Source organism: Hesperophylax consimilis, chromosome 17 (assembly GCF_061612785.1).
Source record: "Hesperophylax consimilis isolate HC1 chromosome 17, BYU_Hcon_1.0, whole genome shotgun sequence".
Lineage (NCBI taxonomy): Eukaryota > Metazoa > Arthropoda > Insecta > Trichoptera > Limnephilidae > Hesperophylax > Hesperophylax consimilis.
In genome coordinates this window covers 3968496-3984585 of record NC_142852.1, presented here as the reverse complement: position 1 = coordinate 3984585, position 16090 = coordinate 3968496, and positions in this window count along the sequence as shown.

Below are 16090 nucleotides of genomic sequence, written 5' to 3'. Positions count from 1 at the left end.
ATAGCTTGATTTTTTTTACATTAAAATCTCTAATCGCGCGGGCGTTTTTTTTAATGTTAAAAAACTAAAATTCCGCCTAATTAGTATTTACCTAATAAGAATGCATTGCGTGCATTGTGATTGAAATTTAATAGCTTGATTTTTTTTTACATTAAAATCTCTAATCGCGCGGGCGTTTTTTTAATCTTAAAAAACTAAAATTCCGCCTAATTAGTATTTACCTAATAAGAATGCATTGCGTGCATTGTGATTGAAATTTAATAGCTTGATTTTTTTTACATTAAAATCTCTAATCGCGCGGGCGTTTTTTTTAATGTTAAAAAACTAAAATTCCGCCTAATTAGTATTTACCTAACAAGCATGCATTGCGTGCGTTGATTAAAATTTATTAGCTTGAATTTTTTTTTTACATTAAAATTTTATTTTTGTAAGTGAAATATTTCTGCGATGTTGAGCGGCTACGCTAAGTTTGTGTGACATGATTTATGATACAAAATAAAGTGCCTCCTTTATACCACCTGCTCGCGTCAAGGCAAGAAAAACATCCCAGTTTTCAAGTAGTTTAACGGCTACGCTAGGTTTGTGTGACATGGTTTTTGATACAAAAGTGAATGTATTAAAAAATAATTACCGAAATTAAAAACATGTTACATGTTAAACACTTACCTAATTTTCCAGACTTCGTAGTATCTTCAAAATCTTCTAGCCGTTCGTTATACATTCAAGTGTATCAGGAATACCAACAAACCAAAGTGACAGCGAATGAACTAATGGCGTACAATCTCACAAGACGAAAGCTAATTTTAACTTTACGTAATTGAAATTTAGAATGAAATATTTTCCACTTCCCCCAATGCAAATAGTTGTCTTTTAATGTAATTAAGGTGAATCAAAAGATTTTTTAATAAATAATAATAATTATATCACTACACTTAAATTACTGTTCAAGTATTCTTTTTCTCTGCAATAAAGAGAAAATGAAAAAAATGCAAATACTGCAAAATAAAGCAATGCGAATAATACTTAAGCGCAACATATACACACGGATAAGAGACATGTTAAAGGAGCTGAATATTTTGACGGTGAAGCAAACTGTGTATTTGAATGTACTTATTTTTATACATAAAATTAACTTAGGGATGATGTCTAAGGAACTGAAAAGAAAAATAAATTACAATAACGAGATGCACGGACACGGGACGAGAAATTCTAAACAAATTAGATTGCCAACAAGAAAAAAAACAAGCACCCAAAAATCTCTGATGTACCAAGCCGTTCAACTCTATAACAAAATCCCGAAGGAAATTGCTGTGATAGAAAATATTAATAAGTTCAAAAATGAATTAAGAAAATATGTCTATCTCAATTATTAATGTTTCTTTTTTTGTGACTTTATTGAAATATTTAAAGAAAGATTATGTTTGCCAAACAATGTATTTGTTTATATGTTTATAAAACTATTAGCACACACGAAGATGTGAGCTAACTTAAGATTAATAAATAAATAAATAAATAAATAAAAGCGTATTAACCATTGACAGCGATCTCTAAAAATTACCGTAAATTATCATGTTTATCATATCTTTATTATTTTAATTAGGTACAGATCTGACAATGATATCCATGAGAAAACTATATTATGTCTTAAATTTGCAATATCATGTGCGCGACAAATGGACGAATAACTTAATATTACGCCAACCGATTTCGATGATTCTTTTTTGAAGTAAAACTTCTTTACGCACGCTCGACACTTAGTGGGTAAGCTGGTGAATGCGTTACGAAAAGTGGTGCTTGTTACGAAAAATGTCTTGCGAAAGGTAATCGATGCGAACGGTAATCGATGCGATCACTAAAAATAAAACAAAAATTTTGACAAAACAAAAAACGACTTCAAAAATGAACTAAAAGTAAAAAAATAATTTCGCATTCTTCTACAACTTATTAAGTTTGGCTCTCCTGAACATTTATCTTTTTGGACTTGCATCCGTATGCTTCTCGGGTACAGAATTTGTTGAAGGATACGGATGTGCGATCTGCTTCGTGTTATTTTATGGAAACTATAGTTCGTCTCTCTTGCACGTGCTTCTTGAACCGAGCAAATAGAAACAGCTATAATTTTGTCATATTTTGACGATAGCTACGTCTGTCGACCTCCTAACATCTGTTGAAATGTTTTTAACCGTGGAGCGACCGAATATTTTATTATTACAAAGAATTAAATGATGGGCGATTTCAAAATTATGCTTTAAATCCTCAATTCTTTGTTTGTTTTTCTTTTAAATAGTTTTAATTAGTTAGGTACTTTGATCGTCACTAATAATTCACAAGAATTTGACCAAAAAAAAAATCAACTTCTGACTCGATTTACTCGAAAACGAAAGCTCAAATCAAAAAAAGTTATACCACAAAATCGACTCCAAATGTGATGTAGATTCCCCAGTTTCCCGCTTGTACTACGAGTTTCCGGACACCTTGTATACACATCCGATGATAGTTTTTTTGGATTTATTGTTTAACATTAAAAAAATTTGCTCAACATCATTTTTTTTGATTTTTAAAAATTTCGATGAAATTTTTTTATTTACTGCTATCAAGACGCCTCCTCCTCTTGATTTGGAGCTGGTGTTCCGATTTCGGTCAACTCGGTAGATACTGTGGTTAGGAGGACCGAGCTCCGCTGAGTATATCGATAGTTCCAGCCAGGTCTCAGAGAGTATTATGATGTCCTGTGTGATGGTGGGTGCATTAGTTCTAAAGTCACTGAGTTTAGTCCGAAGTCCCCTGACGTTCTGGTAGAAGATGTAACGTGGCGCGGTTATAAGTTTTGTGGTATATTTGTTATAATTTTGGGTCTATTGTTGATATATTTGATAGTTAAATTATTTTCTCCCTTGATTTTCGATCCTCCAGCTCCTTCCACAAGTTTTGTACTTCTTGCCGTTGAAGCATTGTTAAGTCGTTCTTGGTCTTGATAATTAAATTTCCATACGGTATTCCTTTTTTCTGTAGAACAGTTCTGGCTTGATATTTATCGGACAGTTCGACCTTGATGGGGCGTGTTTTATTAGTGTCCTTCTTACCCAATCGATACACTTTAATTAGCGAGGTATCTACATTATCAACATGGTTAAGAACATTCTTGACATTATTCAGGTCTTCGCTCATTGTTGCAGTTTGAGAACTACCCGAGCTTTCAGGAACATTGAACATTATTACATTTTTAGATCGCGATTTTCTCTCGTCCATTTCATTCAAAGTTTCGCAAATTCCTGTTAGTTGTTCCGTTTCGATGTTGGTAGTTGACAAATTTTTGGAATGATTAGGTGAAATGTTCCTGTAGGCATTCAATTCACCTTCAAGAAAACCAACTTTTGTGGAAATCAAACTAATATTGCCTAATAGCACTGAGAGTTGAGGCGTTAATTTACCCATTTGTTCTTTAGTAAATTTATTAGTGGGATCCATGATGGTCGTATTTAAATCACGTATAATATTGTTTGCTAATGTGATGAATGCATATGTATCGCAGGAGTCCATGATAAAATAGCTGGCGAGAAAGGTTTAGCTGCCCTGACTTGTGTCGGCGGGAAGGAGTGAGTACTTGCGCTGAGCGGCTAGTACGGATACACACACAGTCACACTAGAGTAGTAAGTCGCGCTCGGTGGAATTAGGTACCTAACTTAGGTTTCGAGTTAACACAACACGTATGTGGAGTAATGCACTACTTTCACTGCACTGTTACTAAATTAGCACTAGAGTAACGTATTACTTATGATCAGGGTCTATTTAAATTAGTTATTTTTTTTAATATTTTAGCAGGAGCTGATTATATTATATTGAATTCCTTTTCTTTTATTTCTTTTTCTTATCGTTTTCTTTCTTTTACATCCTATTCTCTTTTCTATTTGATATAATTCTGTCATATGTAAAAAAAAATAAAAATTCTTTTCATTATTTTTACACTCTCTGAAAAAATATGTTAAATTATTATTTACACGCGTTTCTCCGCCTTTTTAACACGAGCATTTGCTCTTAAAAAAAGGTGTATCACGATGTACTGTAATGTTTCTTACGCCGATGACACGGCAGTAATGGTGGATGGTAATAATTGGACAGAAACTTTTTCGAAAGCAACTGAATGTATTTCACTTGTTTCAAAATGGTTAAAATACAACAAACTTGTCTTAAACCACAGCAAAACATTTTACTTACCTTTTTACGAAAACATAAAAAACAAACCAAAAGACAACCTTAAAATTAGAATCCATAATACAACTTGCAATCAAGAAATGTGCTTCCTGTGCAACGAACTCGCTAATGTCAAAAATATAAAATATTTAGGAGTATCAATAGATATTAATCTAAATTGGAAATCACATATTAATCAAACCACTTCTAAACTAAGATATCTTACCTACATATTTTATAGACTCAAGGAAATTTTAAACGCTGAAAAATTGAAAATGATCTACTTCTCCCTGGTGCAATCTGCAATCACTTATGGCATAATAGGATGGGGTGGTGCACCTGATACATTTATTAAGCCCCTACAAATAATTCAAAAACACATACTTAAAGTCATATATAACAAAAATAAAACATTCTCGACCGACCTATTATACAAAGAATCTAAATTATTTAGCATTCGTAAATTATTTATATCACAAACAGTGAAATATTTATTTAAAAACAAAAATAATTTCAAAATAAATGAAAACAGAATGAGCAAAAGAACAAATAATATATTTTACACCCCCCAAACAAATACTAAATTAATGCAGACACATAGCAGTTTCATTGGTCCTCGTACATTTAACCTTCTACCACTGCAAACTCAACAAAACAATAGAATATGTTAAGGAGGTAAAATTATGGCTGAATGACGCAGATATTGAAACGCTTTTTATATAAATGTATTGATCCTTTCTACAACTCACTTGCTGAAACTTTTTAAACCATTGTACATAATGTTTTATCTTTACTTTTATAATAACTATAAACAAAAAAAAAAAACTTTTTCTACTTATATATTATGCTTAGGTACTTGAAATATAGTAATGGTTTTATATTACCCACACTCAGGCAGTGCCTTAGTGGGTTTTCATTTCTTTTTATACAATTTTGGTAATATATATTATGTTACTATTTTCTGTCTATTATTATGTATAATATATGTAAAGAAATGAAAATAAATAAAGTAAAAAAAATAAAAATGTATTAAAAAGAAAACAAACTTAATGTAATGTAATAACATGTAATTGTAAATTTAATATTAAATAACGAAAAAAAATATATATATAAATTATTATTTATTTTTTATTAAAACACAAATAACTTAGTTTACATCACTTTATTTCGATACAAAATCTCAACATGTTTCGTGAACCAAGTTCACATCATCAGGAGCACAAGTATACTAAAGTTATAATTAAAAATTAGGTCTAGAAAGAAGAGGTAGAAGGAGCGGGGAGGGGTAAGAGTGGGGGAGGGTTATTCAAAGTAGGAATTAAAATGTCATTAGACGGGAAAGACCGGGTAATTGGGAAAATATTTAAAATGGGGTTAATAAAAAATTTTTGTTTATTAATAATATCTGCTTTCATATTCACGTGTTTTCTCATTTCTAAGATTTCAAAATTATTGATTTGAGATACCTTGTAACCAGAATGTAGTATTTTAAAACCTGAATTAATATCGAAAGTATGGTCGTTATTTAATAAATGATCCGCAAATTCTGATTCACAGTTTCCCTTTAAAGCCCTAAGATGTTCTATAATATTTCTTATAATATTTCTATTTATTTCTTTCTAAAATATTTTCCCAATTACCCGGTCTTTCCCGTCTAATGACATTTTAATTCCTACTTTGAATAACCCTCCCCCACTCTTACCCCTCCCCGCTCCTTCTACCTCTTCTTTCTAGACCTAATTTTTAATTATAACTTTAGTATACTTGTGCTCCTGATGATGTGAACTTGGTTCACGAAACATGTTGAGATTTTGTATCGAAATAAAGTGATGTAAACTAAGTTATTTGTGTTTTAATAAAAAATAAATAATGTCATCACAAAGTGAAAAGCAGTTAGAAGAAGTTTTCTTCGAAAAATTATAAATTATTACACTTCCTACCTTCGCCTTTCCTCATAATCCTGCGTTCAACTGTTTCACTGCACAGAATATCTTTCGCAGCCTCCACTTCGTCTTCTGAGAAATGATTGGAGCATATTTGAATCGCGGTTAGTTCGTCTAAGACATCGATTGTGTTTTGAAGAAACGTTAGAAGTTCATTAATAATTAATTTATCAATTTTTTTCGTAATATTCATATTGTTTTCGTAAGCTGCGGCAGCGTATGCAATTCGATCCTGCGCACGATCAGTTCCGATCCTGCGCACGAGCAGATTGTCCCTGATATTATGGAATATGATGGACAAAACGTTTACCTCTCTGAAAGTAGTATAATGAAGGCCATAATAGGCACTAAGGCTGGTAAGTCTCCGGGACATGTTAATCTAAGTATTGAACACATAATACTGACACCAAATATTGAATGCTCATACAAATGAATGTTTCATTATGACAATGTCCTGTTTCAGGTATATTTCTTTGGGATTAAACCAATTACCATACGTTACCCCAGCAGTGCAATGGATCTATTAAATTCAGATACTGTTTCAATCAAGACGGAACCAGGACCCCAGGAAGTAGTCGGGGGTGAAATATCATATACGAATATAGAATTTGACCTGTCAAAAGTAAAGAAGGAATTTTCGCAGTATGCGGAGAGTACTTGCGCAACCAGTAAGTTGCATCGTATATTATGAAAAAAAATGTTAAATTGAAATGTTCGGAATCCATGTCCATTTTGAAATGTCGCGCAGACAGGACATGTGCTTATTTAGAACGTCCTCTTTTGCCATGTATTAGTTACTTTTATATTTTCATTTTAATTTATCTTTACAGAAATCTGTCAAACTAAGGCAAATATTTATCTTGCTAATAAAATTACTCGATTTCTCAAGTTTTTCATCTAAAAAACCCTTGTTCCATTCTCTGTAAACAACAAAACTCCGTGCAGGTGAAGGTGCTCAAGAGCTAATGGTTTTTACTTCTTGAAACATTGGTCCCTTAAGCGGATATCTTGAGTACCTACTTATTATTTCTTATAGTCTCTTATCCAATTTCCCCCATCTAAGGAGTTATTCAGTTGTATCTCTAAATTGTATTTAATAAACATTTTACTGCAGATCTCTCGCAGAGGGGCAATCGTAATCCTAAATGCATTGCTTGAAGTTATTGATGTGCGTCTCTGTATTATTCATATGATCATCTGATCTCTTTATGTATTGTTTGTTTTGTTTTTCCAGGTAGCTTTAGTACGGAGACTGTACCATCAAGGTGGAACCAGAACCCCGAGAAGAAGATGAAGGGGCAGCTCCTTATGAAATCGAAATTGACATAGACCTGCCGGGTGTTAAAACTGAACGCTTAAAACGCTCTGAAAGAATTGCACAGTCAGCAGGTAAAACCGATTTACTTTGTTTCATTCGACAATTCGTTCAATTCGCATAGTAAAACCGATATATCTATCCCTGATTCAGTTGTGAATGGTAGACCAAAGTAAATCAAATACTTGAATCGGGTCATGTCAAAAGTCAGAATAATAGAAGATTATGTATGAGGCGATATTTGAATGTGACAAGACATAGTGTGTTCTGTTGAGGTCCATTCTCACTGCCTATCTCTGTGGAAAAACGGTGTCATGGTTAGTTACTTAAACTCTGTGGTCAACTTTTAGGATCGCTGGCCATGCTCAGTAAGTATTTTGTTGAAAAAATCCATTTGACTCAACTTAATTACTATAAAAGACAACTATTTGCACAACCTTCTTGAAACATTGGCCTATTTTATTTCTTATAGTCTCTTATCCAATTTTTTTCATGTACATAGTTATTCAGTTGTATATTTAAGCGTAGTAATAAAAAAAATAATAATTGCAGATCCCGCAGTGGGGCGATCGGAATCTTAAATGCTTTATTTGTTGTTATTGATGTTCGTCTTGGCATTCATATGATCATTTGATCAGTGTTTGTATTGTTGTTTTGTTTTTCCAGGTAGCCTTAATAAGGAGACTGTAACCATCAAGCCTGAACCAGAACCCCGAGAAGAATATGAAGGGAGAGTTTATTATAAAGTTGAAATTGACATAGACCTGCCGGGTGTTAAAAATGAATGCTCAAAACGCTCTGAAAGCATTACACATTTAGCAAGTAAAACCAACTTACTTTGTTTCATTCAACAATTTCGTTTCTTTTTCACATTTGTTAAGCTTTATCCGTAATCATTTCCTGAGTTATTGACAGATCTAAAAAAGCATACTACGGGAAAACTATTATCTTCTCCCCATTGTTACTACTCGTGCTCTTATAAGTCAGAGTTAGAACAGAACTTGCGCTCCCATACTGGAGAATAACCCTTTTCCTGTTATTGCTTTTCTAATAAATAAAAATATGTTTCCTTTCGTATCAATGATCAATGTACAAATTATTGTTTTGTTTTTCCAGGTAGCTTTAATGTGGGAACTGTTACCATCAATGCGGATTCAGGACTCCAAGAAGAAGATGAAAGGGGATGTCCTAATATGGAAATTGACATAGACCTGCCGGATGTTGAAATGGAATGCTTAGAACGTTTTAAAAAAATTGCCCAGACAGCAGGTAACAACGGTTTTCATTGTATTATCTATCAATTCGCGCTTTCCTATTTTATTAAATTTTTTACAAATTTACTGTAAAATAACCTAACATTTTTGTAGGTGATAAAACTTGTTGCGCCTTTATCGTTTTTTTTTCAATTTTTATTGACAGATTCGAAGACAGATCCTGTGGAAAAACGATCATCTTGTCCTCATTGTAACTACTCCTGCTCTCGTAAGTCATCTTTGACAAGACACATGCTGACTCACAGTAGAGAAAAACCTTTTTCATGTTCTGAGTGCAACTATTCATGTTCTCGAAAGGTTTATTTGTCGACACACATGCTGACTCACAGTGGTGAAAAACCTTTTTCCTGTTCCAATTGTAACTACTCATGTTCTCGAAAGGAACAATTGACGAGACACATGCTGACTCACAGTGGTGAAAAACCATTTTCATGTTTCGATTGTAAATATTTATGTTCTCGAAAGGGAGATTTGAAGAGACACATGATGACTCACAGTCGAGAAAAGCCTTTTACGTGTTCAGATTGTAACTATTCATGTTCTCAAATGGGACAATTGACGATACACATGTTGACTCACGGTGGAGAAAAACCTTTTCCATGTTGCACTTGTAACTATTCATGTTCTCGAAGGGCAGATTTAAAGAGACACATGCTGACTCACAGTCGAAACAAGCCTTCGTAATGTTCCGATTGTAACTATTCATGTTCTCAAAGGGGACAATTGATATGACACTTGCTGACTCAGAGCCGAGAAAAACCTTTTTTGTATTCCGACTGCAGTTATCCATGTTATTTAATGGGCAAATTGACGAAACACACGATGATTCACGGTGGAGATAAACCTTTTACTTCTTCCAACTGTAACTATTAATAATATTGGAAGAGAGATTTGAGAGACGTATTCTGACACAGCGATACAACCCTTTCCATGATTCGAATGTATCTATGTATGATCTCAAAAGGGACAATTGACGAGACACATTCTGAAATATGTGGAATACTGACATACAAATATGTCTGTATGGCCGTTGTCCCTTACAAAAGAAAATTTTCGTAGGCACAATTTCGTCAAAATACTGGCGACATGCAACAGCAGGGGCCGCTAGAGCCGCCAATGATTGTAATACGAGGCCATGCCTTTCGAATTGTATGTAAAGCCTTATTTGACTATCAATGCATGAATTTTGTGTCTGAGATTTACATTATTTATTGGATTTTTTAATTGAATTTGTTTAAATTTGAAGTCTGAAAATAGTATCTGTCCGTACGTGATATTTGTATTTTCACTTTGATTTGAATGCCTTGTTTCGTAATTGTGTTGTGCAGTACGATGGCTCACTTTGTCTCTTGGGAAAGTATACTGACAATAAATTGTTACTAATCAAGTTAATATTGATGATTATATTAGAATCTGTAAAAATACAAAACTAGATTCACAATCTAGATTCTAAGATTGAAGAAAGTTTTTATGATTTTTGCATTAGATTTTTAAATAATTAAAAATACAGTCGTGTAATTCTTGTAGATTCTTTCCAAACTATTATAAACAAAGGAGAACTGTTAATGCAAACCTCTTTAATATTGTTTTCTGCATAAGCCAAAAGCAGTGCAGTCATATACATTTTACATTATTATTTTTTTTTATTTTACATCAATAATTTATATAATACTAATTATAAATACATACATATATATTTGTAGTTACCTTACAAACATATATTATATTTTTTTTAAAGAGAGACAAACATTCCTGAGTTACGAATAATTTGACAATATTTAAAAATCTTTTACTGCCATCACCTTGAGCGGAAAATATTGTCTACAAAGCCTGGGAGGGACCCAAACGTGATGCCAACTCAGCCGCTGACCGGGTATATGTATGTGTGTATGTATGTATGTATGTATATATATGTGTCTTCTATTTTCAGCTATCTATTACAAGCAATAAAATATATAAATTTGTTTTAGACCACTTTAATTTTAACTGTACTCTACCGGTTTCGGAAGCACTCTTCCTTCGTCAGGAGAATATTAAATAGAATTAGAATATTATTGTAAATTATGACGAGCCACAAAGTAAATGCTTATTACAAATATCTATTACAAGTTTTACAATTCTCCGCAACATGTTTATGCAAACATATTTAATTCACTTTTTTTTACACTGGACTTCATACTAGTTGTAGTGTGGTGATTTAATAATTTAGTGAAACAGAAATCAAAAGTAAAATGATATAGAAGGAGTGCAGAAGGGATGTATTATGCTAACCTCAATAGTTATTATTACCGAAGTATGTTATTATTTCTTTGTGTATATTTTAATATTCATAAATGTTTTATTTTCATTTATATCAGTCTATTTATTATTCTCATATGTCTAAATACTATTTATGTTATCCCTATTTTTCCTTTCCTTTGTATGGTTTATCTATTATGTTCCTTTCATCTTTAAATTACATCCATCTTTAAACTGAGTTGTTATTTAATTGTTTTCGCACGTGTGAAATATCTGAATAAACCCAGTACCCTGCCTTAGTGCTTGTATGTTCAATAGACCATTTAGCAACTTTTACAGGATACTTTTTTTTTGTTTTTACAGGCAAATTCTGAAATATTCTCGATTTTGGTAATTTCGTTTTATGCATATGAGTAGCAGGAAATGTTTAAAGATCATTTTTCGAAGATTGAAGCTATAATATGCCCATATTATGACTTTAAAGGTGGACGTTGAACATGGCTTGAAAATTATGAATGATTATTTTGGATATTGAACACATCGTCTGGAGATTGAACAATTCGGCTCCCATAAGTTTTAGGTATTTTTTTGTTAAATTAGCCAATTAGTGGTAAATTGTATATAGGTACAGGGTGATTTTCAGATTTTAACACTTTTCTTTTATCTTGGGTAGTAGTTGACTTAAAGTATTACTTTAAAATATACAATCAGCGTCCTTGAATCATCCAAATATTATGTAAGTTTGAAAACAACGTACAAGTACAAAAGTACCTACCGCTAATATACTACTATCGGTTGTCGGTGCATGCGTGATGTGAAATATTCTAACATAGTACGTATTACGGCCTCCGTGTCCATGGGGTAACGCTCTTGACTAGAGATCCGGTAAATTTGATCCGTTTGATCCGTTGGATCCATTGCGTTGGTTAGGAGTAGGCTTGAGAGTGGGTCGGTGGTTTGGAGCCCACATCAGGTGAAGTATTCCCTCATGTTGGAGAGAGTGCAGAAGAAATTTCTGAGATTCCTCTACCTGAGGGAGTATGGCTACTACCCGTGGCTCTATCCTACTGACTTTCTCTTGGGCATGCTCGGTATGAACCATCTACGGGTCAGAAGAGATGTGCATATTGTATCACACTTCTTCAAACTGATTCGTGGATGGTTAGTAAATCCGACTATCATGGAGAGTATTAGTCTCTATGTTCCTGATGGTTATCTCCGTCACCGACAGCATAGACTGTTTTATCTCCCGGCCTGCAGGACTAACTTGCCAATGGTCATGCCAGTGGGGAGAGCAGTCTTGCTGTTGAACAGAATTAATTCGGATATCGACATATTTAGCATCGGTGAAGCTGCCTTTAAATGGCAAGCTCTATTGATGCTGGTATAGTTTATACACCGCTAACTATTATGTAATACAATTTTACAAATATACTTAAAAACGAAATAAAATGTAATTTTGTAATGTTTTTAAAGGAATAAACAAATTGAATTGAATTGAATTGAATTAAATAAATGTTGGTGATAAATGACATTATTTTAAGACTTACCTTTCTATTTGAGCTACTGGTCTAAGGTTTATTGATTCTTGAGTAGTGAAATTGAAGTTTCAATTCATATATTCGCAATTAAATGTATTTTTAGTGAAACAATTTAGTTGTTAGAAAACAAATAAAAATCAACATGGCCGCTCATTTGAACTAACCGACTCCTGATTGGTTGAAAGTGGAGATTGAACATTCAAGCCCTCAACGTTTGGCGGGATGTTGAACAAATAACTATTAACTTTTAAAAATATTTTATATTCATAACGTTGAGTATTTGAATGTTCAATATCCGGGAGTTGAACAAATAAGTGCTAAAACATTGTTCCGTGAGTGGATATTGGCACACGAAAAATTCTGAAAATGTCACTTAAAAACCAAAAAAATATGTTTTTTTTAGCTTCATTAATGCGCAATAGGCTAATGAATATATTGGCTTTCATAACTCAGTTTTGCAAAAAAAGGTCTATTGAACATACAAGAACTGGGACAGTGAGTAGGTACGATAAAAAATAGATTACAGGCTTTCAGTAGACAGTGCAGTAGTCTATAGTAGACATTAGGTATGAGAAAATATAGATTAAAGGCTTGCAGTAGACAGTGCTTAGTCTATAGGAGAAAGTAGGTATGATAAAATATAGATTACAGGCTTTCAGTAGACAGTGCAGTAGTCTATAGTAGACATTAGGTATGAGAAAATATAGATTAATGGCTTGCAGTAGACAGTGCTGTAGTCTATAGTAGAAAGTAGGTATGATAAAATATAGATTACAGGCTTACGGTAGACAGTGTAGTAGTTTATAGTAGACTGGCGTCCTTCATTTGAGAAATATTTTAAGATTTGGAAATGGGAAGTGAAAAAGATCGTACAGAAGCGACATAGTTTGAGTTTGAAGAACTTCCTTACGTAATTGTTTTACAGATCAGGTTGGAACTTTACTCTAACTCTTTGCTGAGTAATTCCTGCTCTGATGACGGATGATGTAAAACTCAGGTTTGTGGTCCCAGGTGGAACTGTGTTGGCAAATTATTAGTAGGAATTTCAGGATGAGAATTTGGAACAATACAACAGAATCAGCCCAAACTGAATCCGAAAAAACACAGCAATAATGTATTAATTTTTATTTGCTAAATCTCGCAATTTTAATAACAGAAATATGTACTTAAATACAGGTTTGCGCAAAGAATTTATGTTTACTCATTAATATTTTTTTTTACAATAGGGGAAAAAATATTATTTTTAATATTTCAAAAAGGTAGTTTGAAACATGCTGTATAGAATCAGCGCATCTGTTTGAGTGGTTAATATGTTCATTGTTATTCAAGATTATGTTATTCAACATTTTATGTTATTCAAGATTATTTAAAATATTATTTAGTAGTTGGTGGCCTTTTTAGGACAATTCTTGCGGGCCACACAGGTGGCATCCGCAGCACTCTTCTTCAGGAAGAAGATCTTGCAGCGGCACCCCTTTGCTGGCACCTTGTCCTTGCATTGGGCCACCGTGGGGCACTCACACGTGCCACTGGCGCAGGGACTCGGAGAGGCCACCAGTTCGGAGTTAGGGTCAGTGCAGCCTGGAATCAGAGTGTTTATTTGCTACAATGTTGAACATGTGGGCTTGGGTGCAAAAATGAACAATCTGAATTGATATTGCTTATTCAATATGCGGTGCTAACAGTATGGAAGATTGACACCATCTACAGTTTCTTGTGTTTAGAATGAACCAAATGCTTGTGTAGTTAGATACAATGCAGAATGAGTTAATGATAAATATCAATAACTCCACAGTTATATTTTTACAAAAGAGAGTACGAAAGCAGTACGAATTCTCGTCGTGAATAATGAACACTTGTAGCTGGTGGACGAGTTTGTGTATTGAGAGATGGAAATGTTGAAAGAAGGATAAATGTAGGACTGACAGCGATTGTGGCTAGTGAAAAGTTGTCAAGAGAAGCAAGGCTAACAGTCCACAATGGAGTGTTGGTACACACCCCGGTGTATGGCAGTGAGGCATGACACTGGTACAGGAATGATGTAATCGGAATGCTTATTGGAAAGATTGTATCAGTTGATGCCGCTATACCATCAAATCGATACCTTTTAGTCATAATCAGACACTAAAAATGAGGTTCGTACCCAAAGAAAAACCTTTGATGTAACTGTGCATTCTCTGGGTCAACGCCCTCTGAGCCTTTGAAGTTTCTGTGCCTTTTGGTGGCCTAACAAATAAAATGTATAGCTTCTATAGGAAACACACAAGAGGTACTGCAAGGATTAGTATTGGGTCCAACATTGTTTGTAACTTTCTTAAAAGTTACCAGCCGTAGGTCGCCACTGGGGTGACTTATGGCACAATAGTTCCAGGGGCGGCGGTATCCATAACCGCCTCACATAATGAGAGTATTTGTAAGTTATCAATTTGTTCTTACATTGTTCTGGTTTGACGCACTGATTGGACAGGCCTCTCACGAATCCAGGCAGACAGCGACACGCGACAGGGCAACCGGGCGGCTTGGTACATTTGGCTTCTTCACCTGAAAACACCATTGCGCAAGTCCGGTCGGCGCACAGCGCGCAGGTGTCAACTACTTCATTCGCACCACATTGAGGGACTGGAAATATTAGGAAATTCGTAATAATATGCAAATTCAAATGAAAATGGGCTGCAATGCATTGAATTTGCGTCCCCCTCAATAGTAATAGACCACAAAAATTGCATTTGAAAAAAAAGTGAATAAGAAGACATTGGGGTGTTTTAAAATAAGATAGTTGATAATAATATTATTATTTAATTAGTTTTATGAAAATAATAATAATGACTAATTGGTGTGTAAATTGTGTGATTATGTATGTAATCAAAGGACCATTGATTTTATACAAGTGACCACTGCACAGAGTGGAAAATATGTTGTGATCTCATTTGATTCTGCGCTATTAAAAACAAAGTAAACATTATCTCACTCGACCTTGGAGGATATTATTCCTCCAAGCCCTTGATCTAGTTTATAAACATTTATTTAAGAAGAAAGTCATCTAAAAGAACTAACTTGGCCGCGCAATACACTTCCCGCCCTTGTCCTTGACAAATCCACGCTTGCATTTGCAACCATCGGCTCGGTTTTCGTTCAAGTCTCCCTGGCATGGTTTAGCTGCAAAAAGAGTTATGCAAAGGCATCGATAAGAAATTTTTACATACTTATGTAAAAATGTATGACACTTATAATACAATGTACCTACTCGTTTGGCTTTTTTGGTTGGGTAAAAGAGAAATATTTGACGGCCTCTGTTGTCGAGGGGTAAGACTAAGAATCTGTAGTTCGCTGGTTCGAATTTAATCCCATCCCGCACAAGTAAAGATAATTTGAAATTTTGACAATTATTTCATCAAATGCATATTTGCGATACGTTCCAGAGTGTAAGATACTCTCAATATCACACTGGTGTAGGACCAACATTCAGAATGGAAATGTTGCTTGAAATGTATTTATATGGTATGCGGTGACAAGATCTGAATACTCAAGTATTCCTCCACCTTCCTCTCACCTATCTCCTTAACGTTTCCACTATATATCCAGCTTCA